Here is a 10,710-nt window from a genome sequence, read left to right as displayed (position 1 = left end):
GATTTGATACCTTCCATTTAAACTGATTCTAAACCTCACTGTTGGCAGTAAGCAATTAGTTGTTCAAACAGGATACTGGACTAGAAGGGCCTTTGGTCCTATACACCAGGACCTCAGTATTGGCTTCAGCCAGAATAAGTTTATATGCTACTCGACATTTGGCTGGCAACCCTCTCACCATTCATTCATTCATTCATTCATTTATAGTTGATTAGTTAGTTAGTTAGTTAGTTAGTTAGTTAGTTAGTTGGTTAGTTAGTTAGTTGGTTACTCAGAGTGGTTTACAGTTTTCAAATACTAAAGCAAATACTACAAAATACAGAACAAGGAGGAGTATCTTTGCAGGTTTATGAAGTAATATGGTATAGTTAAGTCATACAATATTATTTTTGTTTTGTATTGTGTCAAACCTCTGGCGCTCTTTTTGGGAAAAGGATGGAATAAGTGGAAATGGAAGCGTTAATTTTTTTAATCCAGGATAGAAAACTACAGGAAATACAACAGGAAATGGGAACGGAAGATACGGAAATTGGTACAAATTCATGAATACATAAGAAAAGAATTATGGAATATTATTTTAATATATAATCACAGTGGAGAGACACTTGTGTGGACAAAGAGGGAAATATTTATTATTATTTATTATGGAGGAATGATTGTTGAAGTTATTAGAGACAAGGTTGATCTGCTTGATAAGAGAAAAGCTATTGATGACATTTATTAATAACAATAATTACAAAACCCCTTTTGGACTTTTTGCGCAAAAGGGAAAATGAATTAATCTAAGACTTTTGAGATGGAAGACTGGGGAAATGTTGCCTAACAGAAAATAAAGTAAACCAGTTGGATCTCATCCTAAAGTAATATTTCATTGACTTCTTTGTTTATGGAATAAACAAATAGAAAATCAGAAGTCCTTTTATTTTTTCTCTTTTCTTCTATTTTTTGGTTTTCATTTGCTGTTTCCTCTTTCTTTTAATGTTTTTTGTTTTTATTTAGATTAGTTTCTTTTATCTTTCTGCATTATGAAAAAGCTTTAATAAAATCTTATTTTAAAAAACAACAACGATTGACATGCAAATGATACCTATCCAAGCTATATTTCTAAACAACCTTTATCCCAATACACCTAAGATCCATCAAGTAATTCATGTATGTATTAGACACTGCAAATGTGAACTTGGAATATTGGAATATACATCCCCATCAACATTCTAGTGCAACTAGTCATGCCTTTTTCAAGTGTGCCTAGAGCAAATCGACATATATCTATGACAAAAAATGAAATGCATATAACATCCCAGGATACCTATTAATATTCATCTCAATAACTTAATAATCCAAAATCAAATAAACTCACACACAAATATGCAAGTACTAAATAATTTGATATTCACAGTAGACCAAAGACAAGCTCTTGAAAGCAAAATCTTGCTTAATCTAAAGCACAAATATAAATATGAGACTAAATTTGAAAGATGCTCCAGCTTCATAAATGCCTCCCTGTATCAGCATGAAAGATTAAACTGATCTCACTGAAATTGGCACCACATTATTTTGTTGTGCCCTTTATTTTTGTGCTTTAGGGATTTATTAATACAGAACTCCGCACTGTGCCTGCAGGTGAGTTTTGTTATTCGTGACTGTCAATTTCATAAAAAGCAGACAAGGGAGGAAATTAGACTTTTGAGTTCTGAACAGTGACAGCTATTGGCTGTGTCCCTTTAAGATAGAAAAGCAGCTGCGCATAGCAGTCATCTCTGAGCCAAGTTACAGCTAGTTCACACAGACACATTTTCCCCATTGTGCTGCAAGGTTCAGACAGTTGTATTGCCACAGAGATCTGTGCAGAACCTGTTCCTGTGAGAGCTGTTTATTGTGTACTATCATTAGATACCAGGTATGTCTGGAAAAAGAATGGATTCTGTGCTGATCTGTAACACAGGTCCAACCCTACTTCAGTCTGGGAAAAGGGTAGTGTGAACTGAGCTTTACACTCAATTACACTAAACCAGATTCAGATATTTACGGTATTATTATTATTACAGTCATACCTCGGGTTACAGAGGCTTCAGGTTGTATGTTTTCAGGTTGCGCACCGCGCTGAAGTTGTAAGTACCAGAATGGGTTACTTCCAGGTTTCGGCACTCACGCATGAGCCGAAGTGCTAAGTTGCACTTTGTGCATGCGCAGAAGTGCCGAATCGTGACCCATGTGTGTGCAGCCATGGTGCTGCAGGTTGCGAACACTGCGGGTTGCGAACGTGCCTCCCGCACGGATCACGTTCGCAACCCGAGCATCCACTGTATTATTATTATTATTATTTATTTAAATTTATATACCACCCTTTATTGAAAGATCTCAGAGTAGTGTACAACATTAAAGGTAAAGGTAAAGGGACCCCTGACCATTAGGTCCAGTCATGACCGACTCGGGGGTTGCGCGCTCATCTTGCTCTATAGGCCAAGGAAGCCGGCGTTTGTCCGCAGACAGCTTCCGGGTCATGTGGCCAGCATGACTAAGCCGCTTCTGGCGAACCAGAGCAGCGCACGGAAATGCCGTTTACCTTCCCGCCGGAGCAGTACCTATTTATCTACTTGCATTTTGACATGCTTTCGAACTGCTAGGTTGACAGGAGCAGGGACCGAGCAACAGGAGCTCGCCCCGTTGCAGGGATTTGAACCGCCGACCTTCTGATCAGCAAGCCCTGGGCTCTGTGGTTTAACCCACAGCACCACCTGCGTCCCTTGTACAACATTAGAAACACATTATAAAGCATCAACAGTTCTCTTTCCCACACTTTTACCAGCCATAGATTATTTAATAGCTATAGGCCTGGTTAAAGAGGAATGTTTTTGCCTGGCATCTGCTTGTGTGAATTCTGCATTCATACTAAGCACCCACATCACGTGATGTTATCTACATGGAGGAGGAGCTTTCACTGGCCTGAACTAAACTTGTCATTTAGTTTCATCATTTGCACAGTCTTTCAAGAAGCTACCTACATCATTAAAGGTATATCACCAAACTTCAGGTTATTACTATGTTAAGCAGTGGAGGGACAGCTGTTCATAGGTTGTAAGCATGGTCTATGCATATTTCCTGGTTTCAGATACAATCCCTAGAATCTCCAGATAAGTAAGAGATGGGGTTCCTATCCCTTAACACCTTTTAAATCTTTAAGCAAAAGCTAAACATCCTGCAAGTTTCACCTTGTTTACTACCTTTGCTCTATTGCATGGAAATATTCCTGAGCTGCAGAATTTATTCTTTCCCTGTTGATTTTTTTTTAATAAATTCACATCCACCTCTGGCTATAACATTAAAAAGTCATGAGAAAGAAGTTTCAGCTATTTATAGTCCAAGGCAAAAGTACATCGCATTGGTGTCAGAGTCTGGTGCATTCACCCAACGTTTCACATACCAAGCAAGATGGAATTAAAGTGATCAAGATCCAAAGGAGTTATTAAGGCTGCTGGCATTCTCTGTTCCAAAGACTGCTTTTCACTTCAGCTACATTTCCCAAAATTTAACTTCACTTGAGATTGAGCTGAAAATACATAGAATTATTTCCATCTTAGTAAGTGTACACTCACCCATTCTTACCGCAGCTGATTACTGAAAGTAGATGAGCTGGTGGGTAACCTAAAAAGTAGAATCCACTCTTCTTCACACATTCACTCGGGGAAAGCACTGCTATAGTGTTGTACAGTTACCTGACAGTTCCACATACTATAGATAGCCTATAGCTTGAACCAGCCTTGCCAAATGAATATCCCATCAGGTGGAGGCCTGCTGTAAACTATCTTCTCCCACTTTGGTTTTTTTTCTGGGGGGGAGGGACATTAATTTTTTTAAAAAACAGGCTTGTTTGTGATGGACCATTGACCAATGGCTTTGCTCACACAGCAGGCTATAAACATGGCAGCGAAAGGAGGCTTGCATTACCCCTCTACTGCAGCAGCAGCACACGGTGAATGTATGAACCAGGGCTATGTTATCTATCTTTCTATATTTATATTCTACCCCATCATGAAATATTAGGACAGTTAGCAGCAGATTATGCTTCAGTCTGTCAGTATAAGCTATGTACTTTATCAGAGAATTAGAACAGCTGGGTGAAAGCAAATCTTAAAATCTCTCCCCCTGCCCCCCACTCCATTGCAATACGTAAGGACATACTTACGTGGCAGTTTTCTGTGCTGTGAATGCTGCACTGGAATGCTAATCTGATGTAAGGTATTTCTGTAAAGGTACCTTCCCCACGACTTGGACATTAGGAAGCAGAAATAATACACACAGCACCCTAACAATGCAAAAGGATCCCTGCTGGAGCAAGCCAAAGTCCTACCTAGTCCAGCATCCTGCTGTCAGAGTTGTCCACCAGATGCCTATGGGAAACCTGAAAGCAGAACCTGAGTGCAAAAGCTGTGTGCTCCCAGCTGGAAAGCTGGTATCCCTAGAAACTGGTAATCAGAGGCCTTCTACCTCCAACAATGGAGGCAGGGCATAGCCATCATCTCTATCCTTTATCTAATCTGATTTTAAAGCCATCCAAGTCGGTGGCCATCACTGCCTCTTTTGGGACCAAATTGCAGCTTATCTGTGTGAAGAAGTACTTTCTTTTGTCTGGTCTGAATCTTCCAAGGTTCAGGTTCATTGGGTGGTCCCAGCTTCAAGTATTTTGAGTGATGAAGAAAACCCAGGGTGATCCCCATTAGTAGTGTAGGCTGCACAAGCAAAAGAGGAGTGATGCTACCCACAGACCCATGCATCTCCATTAGTGCATCAAATTCAAACCACCTACAAAGTCACATAGGAAGCCATCTGAAATACTATTTTTGATGGCCATATGCATCCTGTCAAGAGCCCCTTTCTTCTCAGTGTCTGTGCCCACCTGAGTTGAACATGATCACCATCAACATACAGGATATGACACAACCTCTGGAGTATTCATTCTGCCTAGCACCAGAATCTCGCAGATTAAAAAAGCACGGCTCATTAAACAGGTGGGGAGGAGTATATTGCCTTAGAAATATTACAGTCTGTCAGGACTGCCTCATCCCAGAACAGAAACTTATCTGTAAAACCTGCACACAATTACATTTTAATGATTTTTATCTTGGCTCATTAGGAGAGCAGTCACCACTGAGACTTTAAAAATAATCATGCAGATGGACCAGTGATACAGCTACAGCACATCTTTGGAGGAGAAAAGCATTTGCTGGCTGGAATAGAACTACAGACCCAGAACTGTTAACTGAAACAAGAAGAAAAATAGAAGTTTGTGTCAGGTCTGCTAGCCAGGCAGGCAGTCCTTTGCTGTTCAATCTGCACTAAGCAACAAGCTCAGCCAGAATGAGGAACCAGGACCATAATTAGGTGTTATCTCATTGGCTATTTAGGTCACCTGATTCTGCTGGGCTGAAGGCTCTAGCACTGAGTAATAGCCTCCCCCTTTGTTTTTAACATCTAAGTGTGAAATCCAGTGCTGCTGTTCTGCGCATGGAATGGCATTTGATCCAGCAGAGGTACCCAATATAACTAAGTTAAGAGAAGACAATTTTTGCTCATTCCCCTTTCTTGTTGCAGCACCCTGCACTCCCTTCCATGGATCCCCTGACCATCTGGGACAGATTGGGGGAGTGTAAGGATGCAGCACTTTCCTTTCACTTAGATTTATGGATACATCTAGTAGATCAAAAGCTGCACTGAAAGCAGAATGGCAGTGCTGTCGTTTTCCCCAAATATATTTTGGTGGCGGTTGTAAATTATGCATCAACTTCTGAATGGATCTTAAAATTTCTAATGCATGATAAGCGTATGAACAAATTTTTTATTTGTTCTATTTGTTTTATTTGTCTATTTGGGACATCTATATACTGCCCTTCATAATATATATCCCATACTAGTTGGAATGTATGAACACGCAGCTGCTTTCTGCACACACACACACACACACACACACACACACACACACACACGACACACCAGAAAAGAAATCAGTTTGTTAAAGTGATGGATACATTTAATATGAAGGGAGCTCCATTTTGTCGCTCCTCTGGAAAATTAAAATCTACTTTTATTTCCTGGGCACTGTGTGAAAATATCCAACAAATGTCTATGTTCACTGAGCACAATACACAGCAAGCTTGGCACACCTGTACCTTATGGCAATAAAAGAGGGTTTAAGGCCACAAGCATCCCTTCTTTCCAGCATGACACACAGGCACACCTATAGCTTGGTCTGGATTGCGCCCAATATGTCTGATTACTTACACCAGTTTGCATAGAATTTGTCAGTACATTATAATTTACAATTTCATAAGTAAATAAATTATTAATGGCATAATGTTCAACAGCTGTAAATAATTTACAGCCTGGAAATGGTGCAATAGGCATGCTCTTAGAGGAAAGCATAAACTACTGCAGTGTATCTTGAATACTTAATCAGAGTGTACTTAACAAATCAAAGTCCATTATTAAACTGTGCTTATGCATGTTATCCTTTAGCAATTGTGTTTTGGTTTGTAAAGGAAACTATGGCTTGACACATCAGATGCTTGTTCTTCATTTTGGGAACTCTTGTTTTGCACAAGGCTAGAATCCATATTCATTTTGTGCATAATGAAAACAACCCTTTTATAACTCATTTTAAGCAGACGAGGTGTTAAAGCATGACAGTTCAAATACCAAGCGTAGTTAAATAAGCCCTGCGTGATATCATTTTTGCATAAACCTTGACACTTCAGTTAAATTGAGTTCATTCCATTTTAACTGAACTGATCGTTTTTGCATAAATTTTGATACAGATTTATGGAACTAAGCAACATGTGAAGCTAAACATTAAACTCAGCCTTAAGCTGTGCAAGGCCACTGGTCAATTTAGCCCAGTCTGTTCCAATATAATTCGAAAGATATTTCAGAATGCTACAACCTGAGATATTGTAAACTACAGCTACTGGGAACTGAACATGGAATTATGCAGAGACTTGCATGCATAGTCTATGTTTAGCCACTGAGTTATGACCCCTCCATGAGCCAACACCCCACATCCATATGTGTGTCAAGTGTGAGCACACATTTCTATAATGACAGAAATGGTAGCATGAAAGAGCACATCATTTTTCAGATGAAAAGGTTGAAACCTTTAATGTGCCTCTTATTATTAAATAATAATAGTAGTAATACCAGTCCTAGACTGCAATACTAACCCATTTACCTCAGAATAAGCCCCACTGAATTCAGTAGGACTTACTTCTGAATAGACAGATTGTTGTGTTAGTCTTCTAAGATCTCACAAGCCTCTTGGTTGTTTTTACTGCCTCGGACTGACATCGTGGTAATAAGAACCATAGCAGTCATGTGACATACTTCTACTTCACAAATGTTAAGCTACCAGGAATTTTAATTGTTACCTATGTTGAGTTATATTGTGAATCACCCATTTGATGGGGGGGACAACCATAAGATTGGTTATATCTTTACAGTTCAATTCCATACATGTCTGCTAGGAAGTAAGCCTCGCTGACTTACTCCTAGGTAACTGTGTTTAGGATCACAGCCTTAGCAATCTTACATCCTCAAACGAGTTACTTCCGAAATTGAGAACAAAGAATTCTGCATGAAGGCACTCTGTGTATGTCTTCTGTAACAAGCTGAAGCCATTCTGAGAACAATGATTACTATTTCTGCCCACAGGCAGAGATCTCTGAAGTGTGAAGGTGAGGCAAATAAAGAAAGAGTACAACAATCTAGAAGTCCAGGATTCCATGAACAATCGTACTCTTTGTCCAGTGATTAAAATGTGAGGAGCTCCATACAATTGGGTGGATTTACTGGCTGACAATGAAATGAAACTCTGGACATGGTGTTGCAATTTAAAAGGGGGCAGATGAAGAGCATTCTTCATTGAAGTCAGGAATTAGACTTGGTTATGATGAAGTCTTCACTCGGATCACGGGTGATATACATAAGAATTTCCAGCCTAAGAAACTGGTGCTGCTGGGGGAGTTCAGGCAGAGATATGAATTTACAGCAACAAAGGGACAACTGTCTGAGCACCCAAGTTGGACAGAAGAGCTGGATGCAAGTTATACAAAAAAGAGAAATAAACGTCTACTCATTTTGCTACAGGTGGGATCAAATGCTTTATGGCTGGGCACACAGGCTGTGAAGAATTTGTGCAACGGCCATAGTAATTGTCTGTTACATAAATTGCATGGAAGTGTAACTGCTTTCTTGGTAGGCGAACTTTTCTGTTTGTATTTTAATTTGTCTATAGCACATTTTATTTAGAAGGCCTGTTGAGTGTTGCTGCACTTAGGGTCTCCCCCCCATCACCACTACCAACTACTGCTACTACTAACAGAGCTCTGTTGGAACTAAAATAGAGTTAGGGCTCCATTTTCTTCATTCATTCATTTTACTTGTATGCTGCTTTTCCACACACAAAAGATCGTGCTCAAAGCAGCTTACAACGAAGAAATGGATGCATTTCAAGCAAACACTACATAGTAACAAAGCAAAACAATAACAAGGTCACAGTTTCATAGTAACATAGCCAAGCAACAATATGACATGCAGAAACTACATTTCAATACTATGAATATAACAATTCTTACTTAAACAACATGCAGCATCCGTTGGCAAAAATAACAAGAGAGCTTCACAGTTTCTCTTTGGTCCTAGAAGCACTCCTTCCATGATGTCGCTCACAGTCCCTCTCCAGCAGCAGCTTCTTACAAGGCTTCAAGGGGGGGGGGGTAGCTGGAAACCTCCTTCCCATGATGCTGCTCATATTCATATAATGTAGGCAAAACTAAATGCCCACGAGTCCATGTTTCCTTTGTAATGAAAGTGCACTTAAAGATAAGGATGAGTAAATTCCCTCAGTTCTGATTCAGACTGGGCCGGCAATTATGAGATGAAGCGGAGCATGCTAAGAAACTGTGTCTAAGAGTGCTACCTCGTTGCTCAAACCATGACATGCTAAGTGAGCATGTTCTAGATCTGAACAACCCAGCAAGTATTCAGAGGAGGTTAAGAGATTTTATGCCCACTGCTAGCTGGCCATCTCTTCCTGGTCATCTGCTGGGTCATTATATGCAACTTAATCTTCTCCCACCTTTGTGCTAGCAGGAAAGGAGTTCTGCTTGTGCGTGGCAAGACAAGTGATTTTTGCTGATTGCCCCTTACTTACTACAATCCTAGTGTAAAACCACCATTGGATTCAACCTCAGAGTCAAATGATAAGATCAGAAATGATCTTTAAATGAGGAGAAATGGTAAGTTGAAAATTATTTAGGGTATTAAACTAGTTATGTTGCTCAATGCCCATTTTGGCCAATGGCTACAGCAAAAACATCAACAAATGTACATGAAGGATGTTGATAACAGATTTTATGATGATTGTTGCTGCATAATTTAATCCTTTTATGATCTTGTTGCTATGTACTTACTTTACAGTGATTTATTGTGACCTTTGGTCTTGTCAAATAAACCAACCCCTCATTCATTTGTTATCCATGCAAATTATTTCTCCTGTCCTTTTGTCATTCACAGAGTCATACATTCTCAGTGATTACAGAGCTTCCTGCTAAATTTAGCAATGAGGCTAAGATTTATGCCACTGTTGTTCAATGGCACTGAAAGGAAACAAAACACAAAGCTGAACAAATGCATAAATGTGCAAATATATATTCCATTATAATTACATTTTACAGGACCGTATAGTTAAATGGGTACACACTCGTTAAATGAGAAATAACATGCCTTTCGTTCTTCTTATGAAATTTACAACCTAAAATAGAAATGCACAATTTGTCCATTGTCTGTTAATAATAATTTATTTGCTGCATGTGTCTTTCTGAGGCTCATGCAAGAGACTCTTGGCTGTACAAGTCCCTCTAGTGGTGTCCTGTATGAAACTGAAGACTGCAGTTTTGTTTCACACTCTTGAGTTCCATACAGTATAGGGAAGCTTTTTAAGGTTCAATGTTTTACAATAGTTTTATATATGCTGGAAGCCACCCAGAGTGGCTGGGGCAACCCAGTCAGATGGGCAGGGTACCTATTATTATTATTATTATTATTATTATTATTATTATTATTATTATTATTTCTTGAAAATATTTTCAACTAAACATGAGCAAATATACATATTCATTACAAGTAACTTATTATAATTCTGGGTACAAAATGTTATAACCTGAATAGTTTTGTGAGCACACAAGAGCATACATCAGTCAGAGTAAGAGACAATGTCTGAAATATTTCCGGCTGGAATGCCTGTCACATGAGTCTGTTCTATATGGAGGGGGGAAAGGTTCTAAATTTGATTAAGAACACTGTAACCAGTTTTGATCTCTCATGCTCCATAAGTGCATGGAGCACTTTCGCCCTCCATTGCCAAATATCACAAATTCCACCCACCCCATGGGAGGGACTTCACTGCATTTAAGACTTCCATCCCATTCTGTATCCAAATTGTAGCAGAGTGATGATGGAGAACCTGCTGCCTTCCAAATTTTGTAGGACTCCAAAGTTTTGGAGCACCCTTGGCCATGCTGGCTTGGGTTAGTGGACATCTGGAGGTCTGCAGGCTCTCAATCCCGAAATTAAAGGTTAATAATAATAATTTATTGTTTAACCCTGCCCATCTGGCTGGGTTTCCCCAGCCACTCTGGGCGGCTTCCAACAAAATATTTT

This window comes from Podarcis liolepis, assembly GCF_965112155.1.
Source record: "Podarcis liolepis genome assembly, chromosome: 4".
In the NCBI taxonomy this organism is placed as follows: domain Eukaryota; kingdom Metazoa; phylum Chordata; class Lepidosauria; order Squamata; family Lacertidae; genus Podarcis; species Podarcis liolepis.
Note: the sequence above shows the minus strand (reverse complement) of the source record.